At 41.6% G+C, this 13,538-nt stretch overlaps 1 long non-coding RNA gene across 2 annotated transcripts in view; it reads left to right on the plus strand.

Moving 5' to 3' along the window:
* Window positions 1-3,425: 3,425 nt before the first annotated feature.
* Window positions 3,426-13,538, plus strand: part of LOC107320013 (uncharacterized) — a 51,342-nt gene continuing 41,229 nt past the window's right edge. For both annotated transcript variants that reach the window (XR_014934567.1, XR_014934568.1), the window contains exons 1-2: window positions 3,426-3,799; window positions 6,402-6,553. This is a non-coding gene — a long non-coding RNA (uncharacterized LOC107320013). The remainder of the gene's footprint in view (window positions 3,800-6,401; window positions 6,554-13,538) is intronic.

Genomic DNA, 13,538 nt, shown 5'->3' on the forward strand with positions numbered 1-13,538 from the left:
ATGTGACTGAGGGATGTGGAGGAGGTGAAAGACACTTGAAACAAGATAGCTTAAAACTATTTTGTGTCTAATTTGCAGCAAAGTTTCCTTTCATCATTTTCCTCTTTTCCGCCCTAACCTCCCTATTTGTCTTATCAAATCTTGGCAGATAGTTGTGTGGAATGGGGAGCTGCTGTTGGGAAGCAGTTTTTTTCCAGCGGTGTAATAAAGCAGTCTTACCTCAGTGAATTTAAAAGACTGTTTCTGCTGCCTCAAGAAATGCTGATTTATGACTCGAATGAGTCATGCTTTTTGCAATTAGCAGGACACCGTCTAGAACCTACAGAGCATCTAAGGCAGAAATAGACATTGTCTCTTCTTCTTTTTCTTCTTCCCCTGTTATTTTTCTATTTTACTTTCATTCAACCACCAAGTGAGATACTCTCTAGGAATAAAGAAGCTTTGGCAGCCAGGCTAGGTCAACTCTCAGTTTTGCTTCAGCGTTGATAACATTATCCAGCATGGCTCTCCAGGAAAAGATAAACTCATGGGCAGGTTGGCATATTTGATTATATCATCTGTTGTATCCCTATGGGCAAATCCATAAACCTCATCCTGGGACATCAGGAAATTCAGCTGCAATGCTCACTAATAGAGCAATTGCAAAAATAGTGATGTCAAATGTTACATTGCCATAGATCTGAGTAGCTCCCTATATATATAGCATTATCAGATACAGTGGCAGACAATGAGATTGGCTCGAATGCCATACAATTCATTAAGCAAACTAGTTTTCATCTCAAGGCATTCAGATCTGTCACATTTCTTTTAATGAAACCCTGATTTTTTTTAATAAAAATGCTTAGCAAAAATAGAATTTCAATAATGAACCTGATAACATATTTAAGTAGATATCAATTAAAAGTTTCATTATAAGGGATGGCTTTCCTTGAATTTTTCACAAGCTGTTGAAATTTTAATCAGTCATTAAAAATAATACTTTTTTGGGGGGTGAATGGGGAGAGGGAGGAAATAACTTTCAGAAGTTTAGAGAAGAATTATGTATAAAACCTAAAACATGATAAAACCTGCTTGGGATTGTTATAGCCTAAAGGACATCTACAAGGTTACACATCTCTGTACTAACATTCTTTGAAGCATGGAAACAGGTTCTATCTCCCTCTCTCAGGATTTCTCCTGTCCCATTTTGGGACAAGAAGGAAGGCAACAGCTTGCTACTTTCCCAAGGACAGAAATTCTGACTATAACTGAGTTTTACTGAATGTCATGAAAATCAAGGCTACAGTGACCACTTCATAGACTGTGAGCAAGTTCAACACTTACCAGATCCATCAGTATCATCCAGCTTTGAACAGGGCTCTGCTTTTACTAATAGAGTTCTCTTGAGTTTTCTATTAGAACATTTCCATTAATGCTCAGTGCTTGCGTTTCTAAGAGATACCACTGGAAGTGTAGGGTGAAATACTAAGCAACAAAGAGGACATTTGACTCAAATGTAACCTTTGGAGAATGGTGAGTATGGATGAAGGAGGTCAGCTGTGAAAGCCTAATGCAAGCACTAAGTCATTTGTTCTCCAGCTTACTGACAATTATTGCAGAAATGAAAAAGAATATGCTTTTGGAAGTTATGGAATGGCAATACTGCCCATTCTAGTGTCTGAAATAAACACATTTCCTTTGCTTTCCTATATGAAGCCATAACTATTTATAATAGGAATCATTTGTGGTTATTGTAATAGTATTCCTCCATGCCATGTCCTGATTAGATGAAATATTTCTTGGTTTATTATTAATGCACATTGCCTCAAAGAATAACTTCAGAAGGTAGGAAAAGAATGAAAGCTCTGTCTTAAACTAGTAACCACATTCAAAAAGCATTTGGTTTATCAGACTCCTGCTGTGCCTGTTATGTGCAGATTTTGAGGTAGCCAAGTGAAGTAACATAAAGCTTGGAACATACAAGCCTTAATGATGGCTTTGGCTCTGTATTCACCATATTTACAGCAGAAAAAAAAAAGAAAACCCACAAAAAACCAAACAAATAAAAACACAACAAAAACCTCTCCACATTTTAAAAGCAAAATATGACCTCAGGAAATAGAGGGTTTATATGCCTGCCAATTCCTATTGCAGCTTCTCAGGGTGGTGCTAAACCCATTATCAGTTGTCATGGACAAAATCAGTGCTTCCACCTTTCAATGCCATTTGATTGAACATATGCAGTGAATGGTAGGCTTGAACTAAAAAAAATGGGAACTCTGCACTTCTGTCCATGTGGACATGGAGCCCATTGGGATGACATGTTCAACCTAAACTTCCCATATCGTTACTCATGCAGGAGTGCTCCATAAAGCTGATTTTCCTTTGCTTCTTAGAAAGCCCCTCTAATTATGGCTTCTACTCTTTCCTTCCTAGTTCTACAGAGCACAAAGAGAAAGACAAATTATGATGTTGAAAAAATGATGACTTTCTAAATTTCCCAACAGTTTTGTAACAGAAATGAAGCAGGGAAATGTCAGTATCATTTGTGATTGGAACAGCTAGATATGGAGCAGAGTCTGTCAGCATTTCTTGTTTATGCATCATGTCACTATTTCCTAGTTGCATTTGTTGGCAAAAGTGAACCAGTGTATATAGTTTTTTGGTTTTTTAGAAGGAAGACAATATGTATAGGATAATGTTGATATCACGTAGTAGATAATGTTCTACTCTCCACAGAAAGAAATATTCCATTACTAAATTTTATTTCTAAATCCTCTAATGAGAGAGAGATTGAAAATAAGTTATCATCTGTGTTGCTGTCAGCAGGAGCAGCACTACAAACAAAGACACCCATGTGTGATAGTAGCACAGGTATCTGAGGAAACCATCCAAAATGGCTCCTTAGGATGCAATGCCTATAGCATTAAAGCCAGTGGTGTTTTATAAACCAGTGCTGCCATGCTCTGATGCTACTTCTATGTACAGGTATGTTATTTATACATCCATACCAATCATGTTACTGCTGTTGTTGGTGTATAAGTGCAATACCAGCTGAACTAATGACCTATTTGTGAAGACTGGTAGCTTTCAATCCCAACCAGGAATCCCAGCTCTCTGCAGCCTGGGGCATGTGCACAGTTGGGACAGGAAAATAAGCCTGGGAACTCAAGATGTTGGACAGCAGCTGGTACGACAGCCTGGCAGGGACACCATACCCTGAAGCTCACATGTGGGATTTGCAGCAGGCTTCAATCAGACTGAGAAATGAGTGTCAATGTAAGTGCTTTCTTGAGAGAAATCAAAGCCTGGTGGAGGTGTTGGTTCCTACCCACTCTTTGAGGTAGGCAAGAAACGTCCTGTTACCAGCTGACACGTAGATCCACCCAAGTGCACTTACACTTGTACTTTAAAGACTGTAAGGCAGAGCTGTACAAAGAAGTCCTAGCATCAGAGAATTAAGCCCTGAGGCACAAAGGCCAGATCTGTACTTGAAAAAGCTCCTTTGTGTTGCTGTGCTGGCAAACTCTCCTAGAAGGGATGAAGCATAAGTAATGCCACACAGAGGAGCAAGAGAGTTTTAAAATAGGTATTCGTACACCAGGACTTACGTGGATAAAAGAGAGGCTGCATAAAAGCTGTTCGGTCACTGAATAACCTTGCTGCACAGGCAAAAATTTCCAAGTGGCCAAGCAGAGTCAGGTCTGAGCAGATCAAGCTCCAGTCAGCTCCAGGAGCCAGGCTGAGGCCTCACTGTAATGCATGGAGATGCTGCAAAGGACCCACTCGGCTGCAACCTGTGATGGTGACATCTGCTCTGGTGAGGATTTTATTACTGTTGCACTGCTTTTTGTCTTCTCCCAGGGGATACTGCCCTCCCAGGTCCTCTTCTGGGCTGAATATTCCCCTCTGATTCATTCTCCCCTGTTTCTGCATCCAAAATGACTGTCTTTCAGACTTGTCCAGTGAGGGAAGGTTCAAAGTCATTCTGCTGACATCGAACCAGCAGCCTATTCTGCATAGCCTCATGGTTGTGCCTCCTTACACAGCTGGAATGTCAGGCAGTTAGTTCTTCAGAGATGAAGCTGTTTCGAAGGGTAGGTTTTGAGAGGAAAGGGAAGTGAGTAAGGATATTTCCTTTTGACTGTGCAAATTCCTGTCTGCTTTTCAGAATCACAGTTCAGCAGAAACAAAGGAGAAACCATGCTGGTGACAAACAAGCCCAGAGCGTTTGGCTGCTTGTTTTATGCAAAGCTCAGAGCTTTTGGTTTTGTGCCTGCAGAGTCACCATATTTTAAAAATGGTAATTTCTGAGACCCATCTAAAAGGCTAATTGTTGCTGTTACTGATCTGCTTTAAAAGCCATGATTAAAACCAAAGTGAACAGTCACAATTCCTGCCAGCTGTGGGAAGCTTTGCAACTGCCTTGTCCCAATTACAGGGTTCTTTGTAGTGAGCACATGGAATTAGCATAGCTGCAGCTCCCTTCTAACAACAAGTAATCATGACAGACATTTAATGGCATGCTTTGGACCCTGCCTTCCTTCCTATTTCTGTGTAGTATTAGGAGTGAGAGATTCTGGTGCTCCTAAAACAATTTTTACCAGTTTAATAACATGTCTGGAAAAAGAAAGCCAAGGTTCATGTTTGTGTATTCAGTGTATTTATTCCTTTTCTCCAAAAGAAATAGCAGTCTCAAGGTTTGGGTGGCAGTTTCCGTTCATAATATGTCATCATGCTCTGCTTTGGCAGGAAGGGCAGTGAGGATCCCAAAAACCAGCCCCCAGGTCTCCATTCTACTGAAACCCTACCTACAAACCTTATGGGAAAGAAGCGATTGTGAGAAATATGCTTAGTAACATCTAGGGATGAGTATATTGCAGGGAAAGGAACACTGGACTAAACCAGGCTGCTCCTTATCCAGCAGTTGTCTAGAGCAGCCAACATGAAATTACCCTCAAAAACCAACCAACCTCCCTTAGTAGTGCAAGCTCTCTGTAAGAATGCTGTCCACTAACCTCAGTGTTCTCATGGGCAAAGCAGTCTTCTAGGAACAGCATGTTGCAATAACGATGCCCAGTTCAGTCATATTCTTCCTGGGACTTGATCCAAAGCCCACAAAGGTCAATTAGAACCTCCCACTGACTTTGTAATGGCTTAAGCTCTGTTTAGTTGGAGTTAATAATGTGATTTCCACAGCCAGTGCTACTGTCTGTGAAGCCCCAGTGCTGATACACAAAATCTTACTTGCTGCCAGCAGTAGCTTTGCTATGGATCCTGCTTGGCTCTCTCTGAAACAAATATGTTCCTACAGCCAAAGCCACAGAAATTTGGATAGAAGTCTTGCAAGGTAAGATAATTTGGGCTATGTCCATTGTGAATGGAAGACTTCCAACAACAATTCAGTTTATGGATAAAAATCAACCATATAATTCAATAAATTGTCATTCTTCTGATCAGTGCCATTCCATTGGTTCTCATGTTGGGTTCCTCTGAGATCAGAGAGGTCATTTCTGGGAAGATGCATGACAGTAAGCCAGTAGAGACTCTTCCAAAACAAGGAACATTGATAAATATATTTGTTATCAATTTATTGCAGAGAGACTGAAGGGTCTCTTAATAGTTGGTGTGTGATGGTGATTCCTAACAGCCTGGTAGGGATTACAGGGCTACTATTATGTTGCTGGAGGCCAAGGCTGCACCATGTGTTGATGAGTCTCCAAAATTAATTAGACACGGAAAGGAGTACACCAGCATTTATTTCATTCTCTCCAGACCAACAGTACAGAACTATATTGATTATTAGAGCAGTTTATTTAACTAGCACTTAGCATACATCCTAGGAAATGAAAAGGTCTTTATAACTGGAAGCCAATATCATTCCCAAAAAGGGTATCACATCCATAGCAAAATGGCCATTCAACTGTGCAGTGTCTTTTAAATTGCAGTTGAAGTTACCTTGTATTTCAAGATTTCCTAAGTTTCTTTTAATTTCCAAGAAACTGAAGGTGAAACAGCTGCTATAAATCCTGTACATACAAAAGTGCCAGATGTATAACAGCAAGTAGTTTATCAACATCCATTTATCTGGGATTCCTTGAAACTTGTCAGATACGATGATGATCAGCACTGACTTCCTACCAAACAGGTCAATAAGGTCTTCAGTCTCTGCTTTAGATGCCAGATGAGTCATCCATGAAAAATCCACTAGGACACAGACCTCAGGTGTGAAAAAAGACAACAAACACTGAGGAGACCTTCTGAAGTATAAGTGATTTAAGCCATGATACCTGCTTCCTTACAAATAACTGATAAAATCAGTGATATGATTTCTTGTGATAGCCTGCCTGTTTTGAGGCAGGAAGATACAGCCTTGAAATGTCAGATTCAGTGCTTTTAACCCTGTATTGTTGTGCTAACAGGTAGCAATTTGAGCAAGAGTGTTGTGCCATCTGTTTGGAGGGTAGCAGTGAAACACCTGTCTTGAATTCTGCTTGGAACGGTGTTGGGAATGACGCTGAATGTGGCATGGAAAGGAAATCTCTGGAGGAAATGCACGTTGGCCACATAGAAGGTAATGGTGGTATTCAAGAGTTGTTGCGCTATGTGCTGTAGAACCAGGAGGTTCAGAGCAGAGTGGGATAAGCTAATGCACTACTCTGAGACCATGTTTGACTAATAAATCATCTATTATATCATTACAACGTGATAATTAGAATCCATGCATTAGCAAGGAAAAAAAAAAAAACAAAACCAATAATTAAAACCCAGGCACAAAGGGAAGTGAATTCTCCAAGTCCATTTTGTGTAGAGGTATTTGAGGTTTTCAGCAAAGCAACTCTTTGTGAAAACCTCTGCTACTGCAATGAATCGCTCCAACTCTCTGGAAAAATAATCTAATTATAGTTAACACTATTATGTTCTTTGAATACAGCTGTGGGTAATATTATGATTACTCCAAAGCAAATAGCTATGCAGTTCGATCTGGCATTTCGTATTGATAAAAATATAAACATTTTATTAAAACAACGGATAAAGGAAATTATTCATTTTCCTAGGTAGTATAACAAAAGAGGGGAGAATGCCATTGTTTTCCCAACAACAGGAGAAATACGCTCTGCCAGACTCTGTTCTATAAATGTGTTTAATTAAAACATTGTATTCCTCTCCTCATGCACTCCCAAGGCAGGTGAAACTTCACTTTCTCTTCTCTGAAATCTTCCCATATTATTTCCAAAATAAACAACTGTCTTAAGCATAAGGCATTCTGTTCACTTGAAGGCTCACAACTGCACCTGAAAAAGAAAGATTAAATATGAAAGAATGGTATAAAGTCTGAAAATATGTGTTTAAATCTTCTACTTCAATCTCAAAGAGACAGACCTCATTTTTATTTCCACTTTTTGTTTAATAAAATTCCAACTGGAAGCCAGTGAATTTGGAAATGTATTCATGTTACTTTGTTTTCTGGTGTAATTAGTCACATATTGTTGAATGCTGTGTTAGATGGAACAAAACTCACCATCAGCCTCTGTACAGAAATGAAAATGCAATTGGAATTCACTGCTTTCCCTTAAGCTGGTTTATTTTCATTACAATCCTGCTACAGAATGTTCTTAGACCAGGGAGGTGACCTGATGTAATGGCTTTGTGGATATTGTTTATGATGTGCTGAGTCACAACAAACCTCTGCTTGTATTTCTGAGATATATGTCAGGTAGTTGGACTGGTGTAGTCTGAGAGTTGGTGTTATGTGAGGCTCTTATCACCCTCATTTCTGCTGTTTGGGACAGAGTGGAGAGGGTAACTGGTTGAAAGTGGAAAACACACAGTGTCCTCTGCAGCCCTTACTGGTCCACAGCTCTGCAGGTGATGCAGCTGAAGCATGGCAGCCTTGAGCACAGTTCATGAGCTGCTCACTGCAGCTGTGCTCTCCATGGCACATCTCTGCTCCCATGCCTCTCACCTGGGCAGCCAATTTCACTGGCACCAGGAGGACTACAAAGGAGCTTCTTGGGTATGTTTGCACAGGGCTCAGGCTCACGTACCATGCAACATGCAATAGAGTAAAAACAGACTTTGCTGAAACTGCATTAGAGTGGAAGTGAACCTGTCTGCTATTTGACTAGATGACTGACACATTATATCTCCCACTGAGAAAGCAAATATTTTTTCTGTCAAAATGCCTGTAATACAATCCATTCTCACCCGTTCCACAGTGTAGAAGAAATAGCTTCTATGATTTTAATCAGTGCTGGATTTTGTGCTCCCTCTAGTATTAGAAATCCAAGAACATACACTGCTCTACTCTGGAGACCACTGGAGCTATTCTTTTTTAAGGTCACAGCAAATATAATAATGCCAGCAGCTCATAGTGCTCTTCATTAGGCTGTGTGACTTTCTAACGCATCAATCACTTGGTGGAGGATGTTTACTTACTTTCTTTAATAGGGGGATGGTATTTTCTTTTTCCACTCGTAACCTAGTTTACAGTCTCCTTTATGGGACAGATGGTGCTGACCCAGTTGCTACTGGGAATTTGGTGATGCAGAGCACAGAGGCAGCGATGGGACTTCACTACCCTGAGGAGGTGCTGGGCACATTCAGATGCCTCCAAAAACAGTGAGGTACCCAGAGCACTGTGCATCTCCCAGCACCCTCCTTCTGCTTCATGGCTTGGTGCAGGGCGGTAAGGGGGGGATAATTGAATAGGTGGAATTTTTACTTGGAGACATCTTCTCTCTGTGCAGGTCAGTCCTATAATGAGCCCCTGTCACGTGCCAGGAGCCACTGAGGCTTTGGAAAGAAAGATTTTGTCTGCTACAAACCCTGCCATGGTATAGAGGTTAACTAGGCACCTGAAATTGCAACGCTGGGGTAGATAAAGCAGACTGGAATAAGCTAACAAGCTTAAATCACTGTTCACTCTGTCCTACATTACAGCAGAAAAATCTTTGGAATGGAAAATGCTGAGCTGCATCTGCAGCTGGCAATGAGGCATGTAGTCTGGCCCTGAGTCTGCCTTTTGATGGCTGGATGGGAGCTCCATGCATGGTGGAACAAGGTGCCCAGAGAGGTGGTGGATGCTCTGTCCCCAGAGACAACCAAGGTCAGGCTGGACCAGGCTATGGCAACCTGAGATAGCTGTTTGTCACAGGGGAGTTGGACTAGATGATCATTAAAGATCCCTTCCAACTCAAATGATTCCACAATCTTATAGTGGATGAACACTTCAGGTCTCCCAGTGATAAAGTTTCAGTGGAGACTTTGCAGAAATTTAGAGACAAGTAGGAATCCATGAGTTTGGAATCGGGGTGAATGATAGGTATTGTCACTGTAGGCTCTGTTTTCTTCTAAGCAGTCCTGCGTTTGATTGCCTTGTCCTGTCGTAGTCATTCCTGTGGGAACTCTTCTTCCATTCTCCTGGTTGAAGGCAGAGTACACACAGCCATAATCCAAATGGGGCCTCCCAGTGCTGTGCACATCTCCCTCGTGCCTTGGTGTGGAATGGCTTACATGAGAACCTTCAGTGGTATTTAATCAGAAATTTGGGCTTAGAGAGTTGTTTTGGGTTTTGCTGCATTTGTTTTCTTAGTGTTAGCAGTTGGCTCCTGGGAACCTGCTGCCACCACCCGCACTGACAGCACTGGACTTTGGTGCTGGTGCTGGCAATCCATGTACAATGCCATTTAATTGAAGGTGGGTGAGGACAAGGCTCAGCTCCCACCCCTCATGAGACTGCATGTGTTTTGCAGAGCTCTGATTAATATAATAGCATACAAGTACTCTGCATGTGGCTGGCATACAGTCTGTTCCACTCTCATCTATTGTCCCCCAAGCAGGGCAGGCTTGCACTCTGCAGCTAGGCAAGCAAAGGGAAGAGCAGCTCTCTGAATGCCTTCTGCTGAGTGGATGCGGGACTACAATACAGCACAAGCACTCCGTCTATCTGAAGTACAGGTCCAGTGCTGCCAATAGATTAGCCTTAATGCCCCGGAATTTTTAATTCAGATAAGCAATTGTGTTTCTGGATGCATATGTGAAGCACCTCTTTGTGGTGAAAATCTTTTTCAGGAGATTATGTTTGGATGCCAGAAGGTACTTGGCAATAAGTGCCTTCTTCATTTGGCTCCCTGAACAATCTCCCTAATCCATTCACTGTCAGGAGATGGTCTCCAGCTGCAAAATTCAGATCCACATCTGAAAATGTTTTGCTGTCTTGGAGCTTTCAATTCCTGAAGTTTATCTGATCAATATCTCTCCTCCTTGGGAATTTGGTTTGGGACTAACTGTACAGAAATTAAATAGTTTAATACTTCTGTGTTTTTTCTTGCTTTAATAGTTAATGCTTTTGCAGTAAAGACACATCGAGAAGTACTGAGATAATGAGTTTGAAGAAAATCCCAAGAAACCTGTCTGCACCTCTCCAAATAGGTCACCTGCCAGGCAGCATCCCTGACAATTTTATGGGGTACCTCTGAGATACCCTCCAGATTATTTATGGTGTTATAATTCAATTAAGTGGTGGCTGGGGATCGATGAGGGTGGCTGTGGAATCCTCGTGTGCCAGATATTTCTGGAACCTACAGAGGAAGAAATGAGAATATTTAGGATCGAGTAATTACAAAGGTTAGGGCTTAATAGGGAATTCACAGTGCAATCTGCGGATATTAGACTAGCAGAGTGATTTCATATGGGGGCACAGTAATGAAAACACTCATTAAATAAGTAGTTATGATGCTGCCTATTAATAATCAGTAAATGATGTATGGAAAAGGAACAGATATGCTCGCATTGTGCTTTATGACCACTTCTAAATTATGGAGAAAGATGCTCTAAACTGTGAATCTTCCTTATGAGAAGCAAGGTTTTAGGTCACAAACGCGCAGAGAAGTTATGTGGTAAAACAAAGAGCAGATTTTTCCTAGAGTGCTTTCGAGGGAATAAGGTGTAAGGGAAACTGTTGATCATAGCCTGAACCTCTGATTAACCATCTGAGGCAAGCGACAAGTCAGCTGTGGGAGCACAGGTGAAGGTAATTCAGCTGTGCTCCTGGAAATGGTGGAGCTTGACTGCACCTCTCCTAGATCCCATTTAAGGGCTGACCACCACTAAGGTAGCATCTCTTTCTGGAGACTGTTCCTTCATGGAGTTTTTGTGGTGAGCATTTATCTCAACTGAAAGCCCCAGCACTGGTGAGTCTTTTCTTAGATATCCTCTGGCTATTTACTCTGTCATTACAACTATATGCTTGTATTATTCTAGCTATACGTAGGGTAAGAACGTGTTTCTGGAAGTATAATGCTCCCTTTAATGTAAGGGGCTGAAATGCTGGCAAAGTCCTTTCTTGAGGAAGCAGCGTTAACTTCCAGGATCAGAACTTTCATGTTGGAGGTGTGGATGAAATGTGACTGAGCTGGAGAACAAGCACTGCATTGGTCACTTCAGCTACAACAGAAAAATAGAGAAATAAATGTAGAAACAATGCCGTGTTCCTATGCTGGCTGAATTTAGGACACCTCCTTCAGAGGGAGTCTTTCAAAACTTCAGTTCAGTGCAAGACAACAAGTGGTCCTCATTTGCTTAAAGCATGAGGTTTTTGTGATAGGCTTCTAATGTCTTTTAGAAGACCTAAGCCTGCATTTTCTATACCTGTCGTAAGTAATCAAAAACCTACAGGTCTTTAGAAAGTTACAATCTTAGCCTTACCTTTGCCAGTTAAAAGTACATAGGAGTTGTTTCCATCTGCTAATCCACTTGGTGCAGGGAGAGGGACAGCAATGGCATTCCACTCTGTGGCTGCAGAGGATGCTGCCTCTGACCTTGTCAGGAGCTGTTGAATTGAATCACAATTCATCAAACCCTGGGTCGTTCAGTCAGTCCCACAGCAGAGCAGTTGTGTGCTTTCAGTCTGCATTATGTGCAGGCAGGTGAGCAAAGCCTTATTCCCAACGGCTTTCAGGAAGCGCAGCTGCATGCTGGGCTGCTCTTCTGAGCCAGTGAAGCCCACTGTGCCCCTGCTGTAGGTGGAGAGGAAAGCTCCATGATAACCCCACCTGCTCAACTTTGCAATTTCTTTGAGTCCTCTCTGACAGATTTCACTCAAAATTCAGCTTCTACTGCCTAGTTTTAATTCAAGGATATTGCTTTGATAAATGGGTGAATTAAATCCTAGAAGTAAGGGGGACGTCTGGCCAACCTACCAGCACTTTGCATTCATGCTATCTAACTGTTATTGTCTGGGTGAGAAATCCACATCTTTTAGCCCTGCTAACCATCAGCAGTGAGCAGCAAATCTAATTTATCTCCTGTAAAGCCATGAACAGACATACTTTGGAATGGAAAGGAGTATTTAGTGCTTGAAGTTTTGCACTGGGATGCAGCTAGGCTGTGATCAGTTCCTGCCTCCACTGCAGGGGTCTAGAAGTCAGGGCAGGGTTTGGGCACAAATCCCAGGGAGAGATTGCAGATGTATGCTGCAGATACATGCTGCATTGCTCCACTGTGGGGCTCACTTGGGTGCTCAGCCTCCTGCTGGGGAGTTAGGACAGAAAATCAATGGGGTCATAAGAAGGGAATAAGCAACACAGAGCCTAACTGCTCAGCCTAGGAAGAAAAGGAGCTCTGGGTTCATTTCTCTCCTCCTGAGAAATTTACATGTTTTTCCTGGATACACAGGAAACATTCAGGGCTTCCTGTGAAGGCATTTCAATACCAAGGCAGAACCCTGTATGGTTCTGTAGGACTGCAAGTTATAATGACACCTCATGAGGTGCTGAGGATCTCTAAAGTGGAAAGCTGTGCTGTGTTAGTAGTAAAAGAAAGCAGCTGTGTGAGAAGCTGCCCAGGAACTAGCTGTTCTCTGGACAATCAAATAATTCCATTGTCTACTCCTACTGCTTTTGTCAGGCTGGAGAACTTCACACATAAATAAATAAATATAATGAAAAAAATAACCCTGACATGCTCATTTGTCTAGCCTGTCACCACTGATCTGTATTTCTGAGTGTATCTTGAGATGAATGTCTGCAAAAGGACCATGATCCTGTTTTGTAAAGAACAGGCTGTCCTTTTAAGCAAGGTGATGGATTTATCGGAAGGCCAAGTATCCCTCAAGTGTTAATTCTTGTTTTTAGGTAAACAAGACTTGTTTCTGGTTAGTGCATGGAGTCTTTAACTGTGGCAGTGGCATATACCTCTGCTGTGCTTCAAATACGCACCAAGTCATCTCTCCTGCTTTGCTTTTCCTTCCTTTGACTGTCTCTGGTCAGTATTAATCATTAGGCAATTAAGTTCTTTAAGATAAATCACCACAAATTCCTCTTCAGTAAACAGACAAACAGCTTTTCTTTGTAAAGATTGATTTAGTTGCCCTGCAATTTCCTGTTTAATTAAGCAGGATCAGTCTGACAAATGCAGGTTTTTAAACACTTTGTTTCCAGCTTTATTTTCTTCTGCTAGGAATACACCAAGGATGGACTTATTTTTCATGGCATCGAGAGGTTTTCTGGGTTAATACCAGTCACTCTGCCCTTGGGCATCGATTAATATCAACTGCA

The sequence above is a fragment of the Coturnix japonica genome, chromosome 15 (assembly GCF_054131305.1).
Source record: "Coturnix japonica strain WE chromosome 15, WE-NBRP24, whole genome shotgun sequence".
Classification (NCBI taxonomy): domain Eukaryota; kingdom Metazoa; phylum Chordata; class Aves; order Galliformes; family Phasianidae; genus Coturnix; species Coturnix japonica.